The sequence below is a fragment of the Theropithecus gelada genome, chromosome 6 (assembly GCF_003255815.1).
Source record: "Theropithecus gelada isolate Dixy chromosome 6, Tgel_1.0, whole genome shotgun sequence".
Lineage (NCBI taxonomy): Eukaryota > Metazoa > Chordata > Mammalia > Primates > Cercopithecidae > Theropithecus > Theropithecus gelada.
Genome location: NC_037673.1, coordinates 43,333,456 through 43,354,061, shown reverse-complemented (window position 1 = coordinate 43,354,061; position 20,606 = coordinate 43,333,456). Strand labels below are relative to the sequence as shown.

General features: G+C 39.2%; 1 protein-coding gene across 4 annotated transcripts in view; it reads left to right on the top strand.

The window, feature by feature from the left end:
- The window catches only part of TMEM267 (transmembrane protein 267), a 42,915-nt gene that overhangs the window by 11,405 nt on the left and 10,904 nt on the right, over positions 1–20,606 (top strand). The gene's annotated exons all lie outside the window — the stretch shown is intronic.

Sequence of the window (20,606 nt, the reverse complement as noted above, 5' to 3'; positions counted from 1 at the left end):
TTATGGTTGAATAGTAGTCCATTGTGTATATTCACCACATTTTCTTTATCCATTCATATGTTGATAGACACTTAGGTTGCTTCCAGATCTTAGCTATTGTAAACAATGCTGCAACAAACCCAGGAGTGTATATATCTCTTTAATATACTGATTTCCTTTCTTCTGGGTATATACCCAGCAGTGGGATTTCTGAATCATGTGGTAGTTCAATTTTTAGTTTTTTGAGGAACCTTCAAATTGTTCTCCATAGTGGCTGTACTAATTTACATTCCCACCAGCAGAGTACAAGGGTTCCCTTTTCTGCACATCCTCATCATCATTTGTTATTGCCTGTCTTTTGGATATAGCCATTTTAAATGGGGGAGATGATAGCTCATTATAGTTTTGATTTGCATTTCTCTGATGATCAAAAATATTGAGCACCTTTACTTATGCCTGTTTGCCATTTCTGTGTCTTCATTTGAGAAATATCTATTCAAATTTTTTGTCCATTTTTGATTAGATCATTGTATCTTTTTCCTATGGAACAGTTTGAGCTCCTTATGTATTCTGGTTATTATTCCTTTGTCAGATGGATAATTTGCAAATATTTTTTCCCATTCTCTGTGTTTTTTTTCTTTGCTTTACTGATTGTAACCTTTGCTGTGCAGAAGCATTTTAACCTGATGAGCTCCCATTTGTCCATTTTTGTTTTAGTTACCTGTGTTTGAGGGATGTTACTAAAGAAATTTTTGCCCACACCAATGTCCTGGAGATTTTCCCCAATGTTTTCTTGTAGTAGTTTAATAGTTTGAAGTATAGATTTAAGTTTTTAATCCATTTTGATTTGATTTTTGTATATGGTGTGAGATAGGGGTCTGCTTTCATTCTTCTGCATATAGATATCTAGTTTTCCCAGTACCATTTGTTGAATAGACTGTCTTTTGCCCAGTGTATGTTTTTGGCAACTTTGTCGAAAATTAGTTCACTGTAGGTGTGCAGATTTTTTTCTGGGTTCTCTATTCTGTCTCATAGGCTGATGTGTCTGTTTTTATGTCAGAACCATGCTGTTTTAGTTACTATAGCTCTGTAGTATAATTTGAAATCAGGTAATGTGATTCTTCCTGTTTTGTTCTTTTTTGCTTAGGATAGCTTTGGCTATTCTGGGCCTTTTGTAGGTCCATATAAATTTTATGATTTTTTTTTCTGTTTCTGTGAAGAATACCATTAGTATTTTGATAGTGATTGAATTGAATCTATAGATTGCTTTGGGTAGTGTGGACATTTTAACAATATTGATTCCTCCAGTCCATGAACATGGATTGTTTTTCCATTTTTTGGTGTCCTCTTCAATTTCTTTCTTCACTGTTTTATACTTTTCATTATAGAGATCTTTCACTTCTTTGGTTACTTCCTAGATATTTAATTTTATGTGTGGCTATGATAAATGGAATTACTTTAAAAATTTCTGTTTCACATTGTTCAATATTGTCATATTGAAATGCTAGTGATTTTTGTATGTTGCTTTTGTATCCTGCAACTTTACTGAAGTTGTTTATCTTCTCTCATTTATCTTCCCTCTTTTTTTCTTAGTCTGGCTAAAGTTTTGCCAATTTTGTTTAACTTTTCAAAAAACCAACTTTGTGTTTCATTGATCTTTTGTATTTTTTACTTCAATTTTTTTTATTCTCTGATCTTTATTATTTCTTTTCTTCTACTAATTTTGGGCTTGGTTTGCTCATGCTTTTCTAGTTTAATAGTTTTAATAGTTTTCTTGTCATGTCTTTAGGTTTTTCTAAATATAGGATCATATCATCTGCAAACAAGGCTAATTTGACTTCATCCTTTCCAATTTGGATGCCTTTTATATCTTCCTCTTATCCGATTGCTCTAGCTAGGATGTCTGTTACTGCTGAATAACCATGATGACAATGGGTATCATCCTTATCTTGTTCCAGATCTTAGAGGAAAAGCTTTCAATTTTCCCCCATTCGGTGTTGTGAGCGCAAAATATCTGAGACAGGTCTCAATCAGTTTAGAAAGTTTATTTTGTCAAGATTAAGGATGTGCCTGTGACACAACCTCAACAGGCTGTGATAGCATGTGCCCAAAGTGGTCAGGGTAAAGCTTGCTTTTATACATTTTGGGAGCCATGAGACATCAATCAGTTATGTTTAAGATGTATGTTGAGGCCAGGCGCAGTGGCTTACACCTGTAGTCCCAGCACTTTGGGAGGCTGAAGCGGTGGATCACTTGAGATCAGGAGTTCAAGGCCAGCCTAGCCAACATGGTGAAACCTCATCTCTTCTAAAAATACAAAAATTAGCTGGGCATGGTGGCGTGCGGCTGTAATCACAGCTACTTGGGAGGCTGAGGCACAAGAATCGCTTGAACCTGGGAGGCGGAGGTTGCAGTGAGCCGAGATTGCACCACTGCCCTTGGCAGGGCAAGCGAGACGCCATCTGAAAAAAAATAAAACAAAAAAGACATATGTTGATTCCTTCTGGAAAGGTGGGACAACTCAAAGGGAAGACTTCCAGGTTGTAGGTAGATAAGAGACAAAATGTTACATTATTTTGAGTCCTGGCCCAGCCTTTTACTGAATACACAATTTTGTCTGACTCACTGAATCTGCATTTTTACATAAACAGGGCAAAGGAAGCAATCAGATACCCATTTGTCTCAGGGGGATGATTTACTGCCCTGCACCTGTGAAGATAAACCATCAGTTCACATTGCCAGGGTGAAATTCAGTGGAACTGTTTCGGGGTAAAGATCTTGAGATCCACAACGAATTTCTTTCTGAGCAAATTGTGAGGGAGGTATGTAGCTTTTTATCTTTGTAGCTATCTCATTTGGGAATAAAATGGGAGGCAGGTTTACCTGACATAGTTCCCAAGTTTACTTTTCTCTTGACTTAGTGATTTTGGGGTTCCGAGATTCATTTTCCTTTCACAGTATGATACTAGCTATGGATCTGTCATGTACAGCTTTTATTATGTTGAAGTATGTTCCTTCCATACCCAGCTATTTTTAGGGTTTTTAAAACAAGTAAATGTTGAATTTTACCTAGCCCTTTTTCAGCATCAATTGAAATGATATATAGTTTTTGTCCTTCATTCTGTTGGTATGATGTATCACACTGATTGATTTGCATATGTTATTGCATCCCGGGGATAAAGCCCACTTAGTCATGATGAATGATCTTTCTAATGTATTGGTGAATTCAGTTTGCTAGTACTTTATTGAGAATTTTTACATCAATATTCATCAGAGATATTGGCCTGTAGTTTTCTTTTTTTGATGTGTCTTTGTTTAACTTTTCCAAAAAACAACCTTGTGTTTCATTAATCTTTTGTATTTTTTAATTTCAATTTCATTTATTTCTTCTCTGATCTTTATTATTTATTTTGTTCTACTAATTTTAGGCTTGCTTTGCTCTTGCTTTTCTAGTTAAGATGCACTGTTAAATTGTTCGTAAGAAGTTCCTCTTTTTTGATGTTGGCATTTATAGCTGTAGACTTACCTGAGTACTGCTTTTGCCATATCCCATAGGTTTTGGTATATTATGTTTCCGTTATTATTTGTTTCAAGAAATTTTTAAATTTCCTTCTTAATTTCTTCATTGACCCACTGGTCATTCAGGAGAATATTGTTTTATTTCCATGTATTTGTATAGTTTCCAAAATTCCTCTTGTTATTAATTTCTAGTTTTATTCCACTGTGGCCAGGGAAGATGCTTGATACTAATTCAATTTTTTTCATGTTTTAAGACTTGTTTTGAATAGTCTATCCCTGAGAATATCCGTGTGCTGAGGAAAAGAATGTGTATTCTGCAGCTCTTAGATGACATGTTCTGTAAATATTTATTAGATCGATTTGGTCTATATTGCAGATTTAGTCTTGTGAACCCCGAAAATTTGAGACAGGTTTTAGTTAATTTGGAAAGTTTATTTTGCCAAGGTTGATGATGCACCCATGACACAGCCTCAGGAAGTCCTGATGACATGTGCCCAAGGTGGTCAGGGCACAGCTTGGTTTTCTACATTTTAGGGAGACATGAGACATCAATCAATATGTAAGAAGTACATTAATTCCATCCAGAAAGGCAGATACAGCTCAAAGTAAGGACCCCCATGTATTGGGGCCCGTGCCGGGGGTGGTGGAGAATGAACAGACACAAAAGACAAAGACAAACAGAGAACATGGCGGCCACAGCCAGAGCCTCCGCCTCACTTTATTTATACTCCATAAACCCCATGTCAGCAGAAAGAACACAATGCAAAACAAACTTTCTTTACCCAGATGTAACCTTCTGCTTAGTTCCTTGTTTCTATGCTCTTCCTTATTTGTCTGCCTTCTTGGCGCCTACGGGAGTTCATTAAAAGTTCAATTGGAGATACTGTCCTTAAGCCCTATCTATTCTCAGCATACTGTTTTCAAGGGCCCCTGCACCCATGGAGGGCTTCCAGGTCACAGGTAGGTGAGAGACAGATGGTTGCATTCTTTTGAGTTTCTGATAAGTCTTTCCCAAGAAGGCAATCAGAATATGTATCTATCTCTGTGAACAAATGGATGACTTGAAAAGAACGAGAAGCAGGTTTGCCCTGAGTGATTACCAGCTTGAAAGGACCCAAGATATTTTCCTTTCACAGTCTGATGTTTCTTTGTTGATTTTGTGTCTGGAAGATCTGTCCAATGCCAAAAGTGGGGTATTGAAGTATCCAACTATTATTATATTGGGGCCTATCTCTCTCTTTAGCTCTAATAATATTTCCTTTATATATCTGGGTGCTGCAGTGTTGGGTGCACATATGTTTAAAATTGTTATATCCTCTTGTTGAAATTACATCTTTGTCATTATGCAGTGACCTTGTCTCTTATACTTTGTGTCTTGAACTCTATTTTGTTTAATATAAGTATAGCTATTCCTGCTCTTTTTTGGCTTCCATTAGCATGGAATATCTTTTCCCATCCATTTACTTTCAGTCTATGTGTGTCTTTATAGGTAAAGTGTGTTTCTTGTAGGTAACAGATCAATAGATCTTGGTTTTTCATGCATTCAGCTAGTCTATGGCTTTTGATTAGAGAGTTTAGTCTATTTATGTTTAATGTTAGCTTTGATAAGTAACAACTTAACTCTTGCCATTGGTTGTTTTATAGTCTTTTCTTCCTTCCTTTTTTTTTTTTTTTTTTGAGACAGAGTCTCTCTCTGTTGCCCATGCTGGAGTGCAACAGCGCAATCTCAGCTCACTGCAACCTCCACCTCCCAGGTTCAAGCAATTCTCCTGCTTCAGCCTCCCAAGTAGCTGAGACTACAGATGTGTGCCACCACACCCAGCTAATTTTTGTATTTTCAGTAGAGACGGGATTTCACCATGTTGGCTAGGCTGGTCTCAAACTCCTGACCTCAAGTGATCCACCCGCCTTGGCTTCCCAAAGTGCTGAAATTATAGGCATGAGCCACTGCGTCTGGCCTCTTCCTTCTTTCTTTCCTTCCTGTCTTCCTTTAGTTAAAATGATTTTCTCTGGGGATGCGATTTAGTTTCTTTCTATTTTTTGTGTATTCATTGTATGTTTTTTGGTTTGAGGTTATTATGCAGTTTGTAGATACTCTTACAACCCCTTATTTTACCTGATAACAACTTAACACTGCATAAACAAACAAGCAAAAAGAAAACTAATAAAAACTCTATGTTTTAACTTCATCCCCCCCGCCTACTGTTTCACTTTTTGTTGTTTCTATTTATGTCCTATTATACTGACTATGTCTTGAAAAGTTGTAGGCATTATTTTTGATTGGCTCATCATTTATTCCTTCTACTTAGAATAAGAGTAGTTTGCATTCCACATTTACAGTGTTATCATATTCTATGTTTTTTGTGTACTTACTATTACCAGTGAATTTTGTACCTTCAGATTATTTCTTATTGCTCATTATCCTTTTCTTTCTGACTGAAGTTCTCTCTTTAGCTTTTCTTATAGGACAAGTCTGGTGTTGATGAAATCCCTCAGTGTTTTTGTCTGGGAAAGTTTTTATTTCTCCTTCATGTTTGAAGGATATTTTTGCCAGATATATTTTTCTAAGATAAAAGTTTTTTTCCTTTAACACTTTTAAGATGTCATACCACTCACTCCTAGCCTGAAAAGGTTTCCACTGAAAAGTCCGCTGCCAGATGTATTGGAGCTCTATTGTATGCTATTTGTTTCTTTTCTTTTGCTGCTCTTAGGATTGTTTCTTTATCCTTGACCTTTGGGAGTTTTATTATTAAATGCCTTAAGGTAGTCTTCTCTGGGTTAAATCTGCTTGGTGTTCTACAAGCTTCTTGTACTTGGATAGCGATATCTAAGTTTGAGAAGTTCTCTGTTATCACTTTCAATAAACTTCTACCCTTATGTCTTCCTCTGTCTCATCTTTACAGCCAATAACTATTAAATTTGCTTTTTTGAGGTGATTTTCTAGATCATGTGTGTATGCTTCATTGTTTTTTATTCTTTTTTCTTTTGTCTCCTCTGACTGTGTTTTCAAATAGCCTGTCTTCAAGCTCACTAATTCTTCTGCTTGATCAGTTTTGCTATTAAATGACTTGGGTGCATTCTTCAGTATGCCAATTGCATTTTTCAAGTCCAGAATTTCGGCTTGATTCTGTTTAATTATTTCAATCTCTTTGTTAAATTTATCTGATAGAATTCTGGATTCCTTTTCTGTATTATCTTGAATTTCTTTTAATTTCCTCAACACAGCTATTTTAAATTCTCTCTCTGAAAAGTCACATATCTCTGTTTTCCAAGATTGGTCTCTAGTGCCTTATTTAGTTCTGTAGCAGGATGAGCTGCGGACAAAACCCCTCAAACACTGAGATAGTGAAGGGAGTGGCTTTAGTCAGCTGGGAGCATCAGCAGGCTAGTGTCTTAAAATCTGAACTCATCAGGTGCTCAACTTCTGCCCCTTTTAAGGGCTCACAACTCTAAGGGGGTCCACATAAGACGGTCGTGATCGATTGAGCAAGCCGGGGGGGTACGTGACAGGGGCTGCGAGCACCAGTGGTCAGAGTAAAACAGAACAGAATGGGAGGTTTCACAATGTCCTTCCATACAATGTCTGGAATCTATAGATAACAACACTTGCTAGGTCAGGGGTCGAATTTTAACTACCAGGCTTAGGTCAGGCAGGCCTAGGCCTGGTTTCGGGTCTGGTTCCTAGGTGCTGGGCTACCTGCCTTTAGTTTTGCTTCTCTTTCCTTTTCTGAGTATAAAACAATATAAAACAATATGAGAGGCTCTCTGTCTTCCCTCATTTCCCCCCTTTGAGACTCTCACCTTTTATTAGTGGGAGTTCTCTCTCTTATTTTTGCTACTTATGTCTTCTTGTGCAATACATTGATAGTGATTCATATAGTATAGTTGTGCTGAAGCATTTTGGTGAACTAAGTAGCGATGAAGCTTTTTATCATTTGAAGAAGTACAGGTAGCAAACAAGGGAGCAGTAAGCAGGTTCTTATTGCTATTATAACTTCTATTATAAGAGTTTTAAATCCTCCTAGTGCTGGGAACTAATTTCTAAACATGGCCCTAGGATCAAATCCATGCCATACTTGCATGGGCACATGTGTCAGTTTTGTTATATCTTTAACTATGTCTTCAACTACTTACCCCTGATCTTCTATGTATAGACAGCAATTAGTAAGGTTAAATTTTCCACAAACCCTTCCTTCAGCTGCTAGCAGGTAGTCGAGAGCTAGTCTATTTTGATAGATAGCATTCTTCATCTGAGTTTCTTGCCGGGCTAGAACAGTCAAGGCTTGACCAGTTTTATTAGTGACGATTTCTAAAACAGCTTACAACCGTATGATTCAGTTGAGCATGTAAATGGGGGTCCGGTATCCCTGTGAGCTGTCTTGTGCCTAAGTAGCAGGCCTATAATATTGTATGATTCTCTTAGGGGGCTATTCATTATTTTTCGATTTTTTTATAGCTATGCTTTTCTTTTTGTGGGAAGCATAGACAGGGAAGTCCAGGAGTTCACCTGTTTTTATGGGCAGTAGGAAGAAAGATGGTTTAATAGTGCTAATAACACAACTAACTGTCCACTGTTCAGGCAGCTTAGCATAGGTTCTATGTCCATATATCCAGTATAGCCTAGTGGAGGCCATCTAGTTCCATTGGGACTCTGGGTGGGCTTAAACAGTCTGCAACTTTGGAAATTTACTGAATGGATTTTTATCTGTGTGGTTTGTACTCCACCATGTGACTGTTTTTGTGGTACCATTATACAGTTTTTGTCCTAGGCAACTAAGTCATCTTACAGAATGAGTGAATTCTTTCCTTTTTCTAGCTATGCAGTGTTGTCTAGTAATTGAGACTTTTAGAACCTAGAAATGATCGGGGTGATTCTTTAGGGCCAGGAATTCACCAGGAACTGGGTCTGTAGGCACTGATTCTCAGGCTTCTTATGGCCATTGATCTTCTATTACAGTTCCTCCATGAACATAACATTTAGAGACTGGGCTACATTCCTTGGATAGAATAGCATTATGCAAACAAGTTTCTTTTAGAGTCCTGGTACACTTATAATAACCATAAAATAATAGGACTGTAGCAATCTTTGTCCTACCTCGGTGACTTGATGTATATACTGGGAACAGTCTTCAGTCTGAGGAAGGTCAGTTGAAGTCCTTACTGTACAAGTCCAAATTTTAAGGAGAATGCGTCCCGCGATGAATTTCTTCATGCTTTGGCCATGCGTGGACCAGTCAGCTTCTGGGTATGACTGAAGCAGGGCTTGTTGTCTTCAGAGTCACTTTGCGGGGGTTGGCGAAACTGCTCCCATCCACATACAGCTCCCAGTCTATTGATGTTTAAGGATGGTCTCGGATGTTGGGCCCACTAGAATAAACTGAGTCCAATACCTCTACACAGTTATGTTTAACTGGGCTCTCTGATACCAGGAGTAAGGTGACAAGGTTTAGGGTGTTGCAAACTTCAATGGTTATGCAGGAATTTTCACACAGCAAGCTTTGGTATCTAGTTAGTCTAGCATTCATTAGCTAATGATGTCCTTTGGTATTTATTAAAGTCACCACAGCATGGGGGGACTTTTTGTTTAGGTTTTGCCTAAGAGTTAGCTTATCTGCTTCTTGTGCTAACAGGACCATTACTGCCAGGGCCCTTAGACATGGGGGTCAGCCTTTGGAAACCTCCTCTAGTTGTTTTGAGAGATAGGCCACTGGCCTTGGCCAGGGCCCTACTGTCTGGGTTAAAACTCCAACTGCCATTTTTTTTTTTTTTTTGACACATGGAGTGTAAAAAGTTTTGTCAGGTCAGGTAGCCCCAGGACTGGGGCAGACCTGAGTTTTTCTTTTAACTCATGAAAAGCTTGTTGCTGTTGGTTGTAATAGATGTCGTTTATCTAATTTACATTTTTATTAACTGTCACCCACTAAAATATTGACTTAAATCCTGTAGCTATTTGATTTCAAGCTTTAAATTGATCTGGTATTCCTCATGGGACTCCAATTGCGTCTAAATGGATGTGAGAGTTGAAAGACCTATAAGGGGCTTCTCTCACTTTATGATGTCTTATTTTTCCTCCCTCTGGTTGATGAAATGCCAGGGTAAAAGGGATAGCCTATTGGACTAAAGTATGAGTGCCGCTCTAGTTGTTCAGCAGAGTGCCCAGTAAAGGTCCACCACAATACCACTACACATCCACTTGGGGATGAACAAGGGCTGACTGATTGATAAGCTCTTGAAAATTCTTAAGCTCATCGCATCCCTTCAGGTCTCCAAGGAATGCTAAGTTTCCTTCCTGTCATGAGAGAAGCGAAGTGAACTTAGTGTTGGGAGACAGAGACTGGATGGCCCTCGGGGGCTGACCCGCAGGGTGCCGGACTTTGGGATATAGCAGAGAGAGCTTGGCATGACTTATTACTCCAGGTTGTAGAATCCTGGAAAAGAGCTACCATGCAGCCCATGCCTGGTCTACTGCAGGACCACCTTAGTGGAAGGGGGACAATCAGGGCCTCTGGCCTGCCATGTGCACAAGCATAACAATTGTTTTTGTTTAAAGTGCAGATGGAATATTTGATCCATTTCAGCCAGGCATTTGCATCTTGCTATGCTGTCTTAATTGCCAAAGTTTGTTTTAAGTTTTTAACTTTTATGATCTTCTAGTAAAATAAATGTTTCCTTTAGCACCTATTTTTATTAGTTTTTAAACCAAAGAAAGCCAAATACCATTTTACATTTAACAATGCTTTTTGTATGATTTTTATACTAAATAAGCTAAATTTTACCTTTATATTAGTCTGTTGTTAATGTTGAACTTAATTTTAATAAAACCTTGTAGACATATTTATCTAATTTTTAATGTTTGACCATAAGGTAAGATTTTATAGACTCTTTTTAACCTTTTATAATTTTTGTTAAAGAGTAGTTTGGTGCTTTAAGAAAAACCTGTTGCATTTTTACCTTAATGTCTAGTTCACAGAAAAACTGGATGATACCTTTTTAACTTTAGCTAATATGTTTACACACAGAATTTTCTTTATAATTAATGTTTTAAAACTTCTTAAACTTTCAAAACAATATTTTCTTAACCTTTTAATGTAGGTAAAAATCTTACGCCTCCTTATAATCCTTTTACCAAAGGTGTATTTTACTTTCCTTATACACCTTGCACATAAACTGTTTCTTCAGTAGTACTCAGGAGGCCTTATTACTTTTACACAACATTTTTTGAATAAAATTTTTTATAACATTTTTTCTTTCACAACTTTTGCAGACAATTCTTCAACATGTCTCAACTTTCTGACTTATTACTAACATTTTTTTCTTTAAACAACCAGTTAATTTATTTCAGGACAAGAATTTACCATATAACACTCTTTTTACATAAATTCTGTCTCCCCTTTTTTTTTCCTTTTTTTTTTTTTGAAGATAGCCATTCTTGTTTTTTTAAAGCAAACTTTCTTTATGTCTGTGGACTAGACTGTCTAAGGCCACAAGATTAGAAGTTACTATAATACGTGTTACACTGTTAACTTTTATTGAAAACCTTGTAAGTTTGGGATTTCATTTATCCTTTGCTATTAATAAGACCTTGTTTAGTCTAAATTAACTTAGAATTGGTATAGATAGCCTTTTTGTTTATTTTTTATTTTCTCCTGTTAGCAAAACAGCTGCCACTACAGATTGAATGCATCTGGGCCATCCGCGGGTTACTGGGTTAAGGATTTTTGATAGGAAGGCCTCAGTGCTTTCAGGATATGCCCTTGTTTACACTGACAACAAATTGGCATTAGAGTATTACAGAGTTACAGAAAATAATTATCAATTATAGGTTTTAAATTTACCTTGGCTTTTAAAGGAATAGGGTATACTGGTTTTTTCTCAACTACTTGTCTATTTCTCTTTCTCTTTTTCTTTCTCTCTTTCTCTTTTTCTTTCTTTCTCTTTTTCTTTCTCTCTTTGACTTCTGTCTCTCTTTCTCTCTGACTTTCCTTTTGCCTCTGTCTCTTCCTCTCTTTCTGCCTCTCTCTTTCTCTCTCTCTCTCTCTTTTCTTGACTCCTTGTCTCTCTGTCTTTTCCTCTCTCTCTTTGCCTCTTTTTCTCTCTGTCACTTCCCTCTCTTTTCTCTGCTGGTCTTTCCTTGCCTCTTCCAGCCACTTATGCTGCTGTTCTCTTAACTACTGTGGGGGGGAAGTGGGTCTAAAACCAGTCGTAACTGTCTGTGTATGGAAACTGGTCTGGGTACCCTGGCTTACAGGTTACCTTGTGCCATACCTTTGAAACAAGGGATCTGTCCAGCCTTCCTTCTGATGGCCAATCCACCTCTAATGCTGGCCGGTCTATTTCACACAAAGTTCTAAGTTTTCCTGGTGTCATAGTAACACCGTAATCTCCCTTAAATCCTTTCCTGAAGTTTTTCAATACAGTTCCTAGTCGGGCAGGCTTACTTTGTGCCTGACCCATGTCTCCTCTAGACAAAACACCATGCTTACACCACACGCACACTACAAAACAAAGAACGGGTAAAAAGGGCACACACATACTTTTACAGTTTATTCCAAACCAGAATCGAAACCAAAATCAGAATATCAAGAAATCCAAGCCAGGTCAAAACCAAAACCAAAGTATCAGGCAATACAAGTCAAGTCAAAAACAAAAACCAAAGTGCAGGTACAGGCACGTCGTGGGTGATCAGGCCACGCTTCCACTCAAATGGAGTAGGCAAGTTCCCAAGACCAGTCCTGTCAAGCAATTCAAACCAAGTCAAAACCAAAACCAAAGTGCCAATAAAGGCATGCCATGGGTGATCAGGCCCCGCTTCCACTCAAATGGAGTGGGCAAGTTCCAAAGACTAGTCTTACCAAGTTTTAGATGTCTGAACTCCAAGTGCCAGTTCCTTCCCTGTGTTCAGCCACTGCGTTGATCCTCCATGGGGACCTGCCACACACTGTTCTGGCGAGGTGTCCCACCAGGGCAAATGCCTACCCAGGAGCACTCTCAGGATCCGTGTTGCTCAGGCTGGTCGGAGTGCCCTGCAGGGATGTCCCACAGGGCAAGCTAAAGCCACCTAAGGAGCTGCCTGGACCATCCACCAATCACCTCGCTTCCCAGTCAGGGAACCAAGAAATGTAGCAGGATAAGCAGCGGACCAAACCCCTCAGACACCAAGATAGTGAAGGGAGTGGTTTTAATCAGCTGGGAGCATCGACAGGCTAGCGTCTTAAAATCTGAGCTCATCAAGTGCTCAACTTCTGTCCCCTTTTAAGGGCTCACAACTCTAAGGGGGTCTGCATGACAGGGTTGTGATCGATTGAGCAAACCGGGGTGTACGTGACAGGGGCTGCGAGCACCAGTGGTTAGAGTAAAACAGAACAGAATGGGAGGTTTCATAATGTCCTTCCATACAATGTCTGGAATCTATAGATACCAGGCTTAGGTCATGCAGGCCTAGGCCTGGTTTCAGGTCTGGTTCTTCGGTTTCGGGTCTGGTTCCTAGGTGCCGGGCTACCTGCCTTTAGTTTGATTCTCTTTCCTTTTCTGAGTATAAAACAATGTGAGAGGGTCTCTCTCTTGCCTCAGTTCATTTGGTGAGGTCATGTTACCCTGGACGGTGTTGATGCTAGTAGATGTTCTTCAGTGTCTGGGCATTGATGACTTAGGCATTTATTGTAGTCTTCATTGTCAGGGCTTATTTGCACCTGGCCTTCTTGGGAAGGTTTTCCAGATATTTGAAGGACTTGGGTATTATAATCTAAGCTATATCTGCTTTAGGGGGCACTCCAAACCCAGTAATACTGTGGTTCTTGCAGACTCATAGAGGTACTGCCTTGATGGTCATGGACAAGATATGGGAGAATTCTCTGGATTACCAGGCAAGGACTCTTGTTCTCTTCCTTTACTTTCTCTCAAACAAAGAGTCTCTCTCTGTGTTCTGAGCCACCTAAAGCTAGGGTAGAGTAACCCAAGCACCCCTGTGACCACAACTACTATGACTGTGCTGGGTCAGACCTGAACCCAGCATGACACTTGGACTCACCCAATGCCTGCTATATTCACTTCCTGGCTACTGCCTGTGTTTGCTCTACGCCCTGGGACTCTACAATCAGCCAGTAGCAAAGCCAGTCAGGCCTGTGTCCTTCCTTTCAGGGCAGTGAGGTCCCCCAGGCCCTGGTTGGGTCTAGAGGTGCCATATGGGAGTCAGGGATGAGAGTCAAAAACCTTAGACGTCTATCTGATGTTCTCTTGCACTGCAGATGAGCCGGCACTCAAACCACAAGATGCAGTCCTTCCCACTTTTCCCTCCCCTTTCCAAAGACAGAGGAGCCTGACTCCATAGCCACCACCACCCCAGGTCACAAAGAGTACTGCCAGAATACTGCTGATGCCCCTTAAGGCACAAGATTTCTTAAATCAGTTTGTGGTGGATGCTGCCTGGCCTGAGACCCACCCTTTAGGGCTGGGCTCCTTTCTGGCCCAGGGTAGGTCCAGAAATGCCATCCAAGAGTCAAATCCTGGAATCAGGGACCCCAAGAGACCACTTAGTGCTCCATCCTCCTATGCCTGTGCTGGTACCTAAGGTGAAAGACAAAGTCCCCTTTAGTTTTCCCTCTGCTTTTCTCAAACAGAGGGAGTTTTTTCCGACAGCCACTACAACTGATAATGTGCTGAGTCTCACCTGAAGCCAGCAAGTCTCAGAGGCTCACGCAAAGCCCTTGATGTAGTACCTGGGTATCACTGCTGGTTGTTCAGGTCCCAAGGGCTCTTCAGTTTTAGGTTATGAATGCTGCCAGTTTTGGGTCCTGTCCTTCAAGTCAGGGGGTTCCCTTCTGGCTCTGAATATGTCTAGAAATGACATCTGGGAACTAGGGCCTGGAATGGGGGCCTCATGACTCTGACCTGTGCCCTGTCCTGCTGTGGTTGAGCTGTTATTCTCCTCAAGCAAAAAGAAGGGATCTCTTTTGGAGCCTCAAGATGTGCAGCATGGGGTTAGGTGAGGGTGATGCCAGCACGCCTTTGGCTGCCCCAACTGGTGTCTCAATATGTCTTGTGCCCACCCAGTTCACTGTCTCTGGGCCTAGTTCAGGTCTAGGACTCACCTAAGGGTTTCAGTCCTTATGGCCTACACTGCCTTTCAAATTTACTTGGAGACAGAGGGCACTGTAGCCCTCAGTGGCGAGGTTTGCAGAAACTCAAATTCAGACCAATGGAATGGGCATTTCCCCTCTGGCTTGGGCTAATTTAAATGTTCCCTCTGTGGCTGGACATCAACTGAGTTTAGTCTGGTTTTCCTTTCTGCTCTAACGGGACAACACTGAGTTCAGTGCCTCAAAACTGCTGTGTTCTCCCTCCCTCAGTGCCCAGAGATGCTCTCTGCCCCACTCTGCCACTTCTGGGGTGTAGGGGAGGGGTGGCGTTAGTGACTCAGGACTGTTTTTGCTTTTTTGTGTTTGTTTGTTTGTTTGTTTTTTACCTCTTCTGTGCTTCTTTCAGTCGTGTGAAGTTAAAACCAGGTACTATGAGTCTCACCTGATTTTGGGTTCTTATGAAGGTGGTTTTTTTCTATGTAGATAGTTGTTAACTTGTGTTTGGGGATGATCGATGGAGCCGTCTATTCTGCTATTTTGCTCTGCCTCTCTAATTCAAATATGTGGTTAACTTTTATAGGGGTTCCATGAACATTTGAAAAGAATGTATGTTGTTTATAGCAGGAGTCCCCACCCCCAGGCCATGGACCAGTATGGGTTCATGGCCCATTAGGATCCAGGCCGCACAGCAGGAGGTGAGCGGCAGGCTGGCAAGTGAAGCTTCATCTGTGTTTACAGCCACTCTCCATCACTCACATTACTGCCTGAGTTCCACCTCCTTTCAGATCAGTGGCAGCACTAGCTTCTCACTGGAGAGCAAACCCTATTGTGAACTGCACATGCAAGCGATCTAGGTTGCATGCTTCTTATGAGAATCTAATGCCTGATGATCTGTCACTATCTCCCACCATCCTAAGATGGAACTGTCTAGATGCAGGAAAACAAGCTAAGGGCTCCCACTGATTCTACATTATGGTGAGTTGTGTAATTATTTAATTATATATAACAATGTAATAATGATAGAAATAAAGTACACAATAAATGTAATGCACTTGAGTCGTCCCAAAACCATCCCCCTCCACAGTCTATGGAAAAATTGTCTTCCATAAAACCAGTCCCTGGTGCCAAAAAGGACTGGGACCACTGCTTCATAGCATATGAAGTTGTACACCTGAGTATGAAATAAAATTTATAAATTATATTATTCAGATTATACCTTTTTCTGACCACTTAATTTTTTACTGCTATGTTGTTTGACATGTAAGCATCCTCTTACCCCATAGAACTTTACTGCGATGTGAATATTTTATCCCTTTCAGTTCTAATTCATCATTTTTACCTTGAATTCTGTGTTTGCAGTTAACATTACCATTGCTACTTAATTTTGTTTGTATTTCTTAGACATATATTTTCTCATCTCTTTATTTTCTATATTGTTAAGACTTTTTGTTTGAGGTGTTTTGTTTTGAACAATAACTTAGTGATGTTTTCTTTTACCCCAATCTGATTATGTTTGTCTCTTTATAGAAAAATTTAATACATTCACATTTGTTGTGGTATTTGTATTTTATTTGGTCCCTATTGCTTTTTGCAGAGTAGAGGGTGAACTGGCGGGAAGTAAGGTTTTCTTTTTTTCTTTTCTGTCTTGCTGTATTGATCAAATTTTCTTTATTTGTCTCCCTTCCTGCTAGAGATTGAGAAGTTCTACTACTCAGTTTCCCCTACCCCCAAAATAATACATGAATATACAATTTCTAAGGCAAAACTTTTAAAACTCACAGTTGCCACATAGGTGCCATAATTTAGCTATGCATAGAATGCTGCAGTCTATGATCTTTTTCTCTCAGAGTTCTGTAAGTGTTACCTCACAATATTCTGACATTTAGGGTTGATGATAATCACACTCTCTTTCTTTTGAAGATAACTTTTTCTTTTTTTTTTTTGACATTGAAACTCTAAAGCTTTTCTCTTTATTTTTGGAAATTTTTTTTCAATGCCCAACTCTTTGTCTTATATTTTCCCCTTAAGCTTTGGAAAAATTCTTTGCAAATGTTCCCATTTACTAATTTTGATGTTTGAAAGATTCATGCCACTATGCATTGCTTCAGTGTATAGTAGACTTTGCACTGAGTTTTTATTTGGATAATCAACTTCTTCATTTCCATAGTTTCTTGTTTTCATATTTCTCCTTTTTAAACAAAAACCTGCTGTTTTATAATCAATGTACGTTCTTAATTTTTAACATTTTTGTTGGAGTATAATTGACATGTAATGAACTGTATATGTTTAAAATATATAGTTTGATATGTTTTGACATATGTATAAAACTGTGAACCATGAAACTATCACCACAGTCAAGATAATGAACATATGTGTCCCTTACCAAAGTTTCCTGATGCTCCTTTTTAATCATTCCTGCCTCTACTGTCTTTAGGAAACTATGGATCTGCTTTCTGTCACTATAAATTAGTTTGTATTTTGTAGAATTTTAAGTAAGTAGAATTATACTATGTACTCTTTTTAAAAACATATTTCTAGGCCAGGTTCAGTGACTCACGCCTGTAATCCCAGCACTTTGGGAGGCTAAGGTGGGAAGATTGCTTGAGGCCAGGAGTTCCAGACCAGCCTGGGCAACATGGTGAATCCCATCTCTACAAAAAAATCTAATACTTAGCCAGGCATGGTGGCCTGTGGCTGTGGTTCCAGCTACTCAGGAGGAGGATCTCATGAGGGGGCTCAGCAGGGGGATCTCATGAGCCCAGGGCATAGAGGCTCCAGTGAGCCATATTCACACCACTGTACTCCAGCCTGGACAACAGAGCAAGACCCTGTCTCGAAAAATAAAGAAAGAAAGAATTTTTTAAATTAAATAAATACAAATGGAAACATGTAGCTGGCATGATGGCTCATGCCTGTAGTCCCAGCTACTCAGGAGGTGAGGCAGGAGGATCACCTGAGCCTAGGAGGTCGAGGTTACAGTGAGCCAAGATCAAGCCACTGCACTCCAGTCTGGGCAACACAGTGAGACCCTGTCCTCAAAATAAATAAATTTAATTTAAAAATTTCTAAATGAAAATTTCAAACATACAGAAAAATAGAGAACAATATAATGAACTACAGTACATCTATTACCTACATTTATAATATTGTTTTGGTGGTTCATGTATCTAATTTTTAAAAGTAAATTGGCTTTATTTTTAAGTTTTTGTAAGTTTTTCTAATTAATAGACTTTATAAACTGATATGGTTTGGATTTGTGTCCTCACCCAAATCCTATGTCAAGTTGTAATCCCCAGTGTTGGAGGAGGGGCCTGGTGGGAGGTGACTGGTTCATGGGGGCAGATTTCCCCCTAGCTGTTATCATGATAGTGAGTGAGTTCTCACGAGATCTGGCTGTTTAAAGTGTGTAGCACCTTCCACTTCACTCTTCTACTCTGGCCATGTAAGACGTGACTCCTTCCTCTACCTTCCGCCATGATTATAAGTTTCCTGAGGCGTCCTCAGCCATGCTTCCTGTACAGCCTGCAGAACCGTAAGCGAATTAAGCCTCTTTTCTTTGTAAATTACCCAGTCTCAGGTAGTTCTATGCAAGAACAAACTAATACATAAACCTGAACAGCAGTTTTAGGTTTACAGAAAAATTGAGCCAATATTATAATGAATTCTTATAGATGCCCTTTGCCCTGCATACATTTTCCCTATTATTAACATTTGCAATAGTGTGGTATATTTGATACAAGTAGTGAACCAATATTGATATGTTATTATTGACTAAAGTCCATACTTTACATTAGGGTACATCCTTTGTGTTGAACAGTTCTCTGGGTTTTTAACTGTGTACTTTTTGTTTGACGACTTTCACTTACTATAATTATTTCAGGATTCATTCATGTTTTTATGTGTATCATGTGTTTGTTCCTTTTTGTTCTACCTTTTGTATATTCACATGTTTAGGGACATTTGAGTGTTTCCAACTTGGAACAAATTCAGATAAAGCTGCTATGAACATTCATGTGTAAGCCTTTGTGTACACATATGCTTTGGGAAAATATCTAGAAGTGGAATGACTGGGTTATATGGTCAGAGTACGTTTAACTTTCTGAGAAATTGGAAAACTGTTTTTCCAAAATAGTCATACTATTTTTCATTCCGACCAGCAGTGTATGAGTTCTGGTTGTTCCACATCTTTGTCAATATCTGGGATTGTCAGTCTTTAATTTTAGTCATCTTAACAGGTGTGTTTGATATCTCAGTTTTTAAATTTGTATTTCCCTAATAATTAATGGTGATGAACATATTTCTTATTCTTATTGTCTATCTGTATATCACACATGGTAAAGTACCCATTTTCACATCTTTTGTCCATTTTTGTATTGTCTTTTTTTTATTACTCTGTTTTGAGAGCTCTTTATATATTCTGGATATAAGTCCTTTATCAGATATAAGATTTAAAAATTGTTTTCTCTTTCTCTTAACATTGTCTTTCAAAGACCAGAAGCTTTTAATTTTGATAAAGTTCAACTTACCAATTTTTTAGTGGATCAAGATTTTGGTATTGTATCTGATAACTCTTTGCGTGACCCAAGGAGACAAAAATACTTTATGGTTTTTTTCCAGAAATTGTATCTTTTTATGTTTTATTTACATTTAGGTTTGTGATTCATTTTGAGATAATTTTTGTATGTGGAGTAAGATATGGATTCAGCTTTATGATTTTTGCATATGGATATCCATTGGTTCTTGCACCATTTGTTGAAAAGAATATTCTTCCTCCACTGATTTATCTTTGCACCTTTATCAAAAATTATTTGACCAGGCTGGGCTTGGTGGCTCATGCCTGTAATCCCAGCACTTTGGGAAGCCAAGGATCACTTGAGGCCAGGAGTTCCAGACCAGCTAGGAGTTTGAGGCCTCTCTAGAGATAGGGAGACCTTGTCTCTTTGGAAAAAAAAAAAAAAAAAGGCATGGTGACACACATCTGTGGCTGCAGCTACTCAAGAGACTGAGGTAGGAGGACCTTTTAAACCTGGGAGGTAAAGGGTACAGTGAGCCATGACTGTGCCACTACACTCCAGTGAGGCTCTGTCTCAAATTTAAAAAATTGGCCAGGCACAGTGGCTCATGCCTGTAATCCCAGCTCTTTGAGAGGCTGATGTGGGTGGATCACTTGAGGTCAGAAGTTCAAAACCAGCCTGGCCAACATGGTAAAACCCATCTCTACTAAAAAAAAAAAAAAAAAAAAAAAATTAGCCAGGCATGGTGGCGGGCACCTGTAATCCCAGCTACTTGGGAGGCTGAGGCAGGAGAATTGCTTGAACCCAGGAGGCAGAGGTTGCAGCGAGCCAAGATCACACCACTGCACTCCAGCCTGGGTGGAAAAGTGAGACTCCATCTCAAAAAAAAATAAAATAAAATTGACTAGCTATGTTTTGTTCTATTTCTGATCCCACTCTGTATTCTGTTTTGTTAGTCTGTATGTATGTTTGTCACTATACCAGTACTACACTGTTTTGATTACTGTGCTTTTTTTTTTTTTTTTTTTTTTGAGACAGGGTCTCTGTATTGCCCAAGCTGGCATGCAGTAGCACGATTACAGCCCACTGCAGCCTCAACCTCCAGGGCTTAAGCGATCCTCCCACCTCAGCCTCTCAAGTAGCTGGGACTACAGCCATGTGCCACCACGCCTGGCTAATTTTTTATTATTTGTAGAAACAGTGTCTCCCTATGTTGCCCAGGTTGGTCTCGAGCTCCTGGCCTCAAGCGATCCTCCTACCTCAGCCTCCTAAAGTGTTGGGATTACAGGTGTAAGCCACTGTGCCCAGCCTACTGTAGCTTTATAATAAAACTTAAAATAAGATGGTATTAGTAGTCCTCCAACTTAGTTTCTGTTTTCCAAACTTGTTTGATTCTCTAGGTCCTCTGCAGTTTTAGAATATATATAATGAGCTATGCATAGTTTTTATTGCAGAACAGAAGTTGATTCATTATGAATAAATCAGTTATTCTTTAGTCTCAGGATTAAAACAAAACATT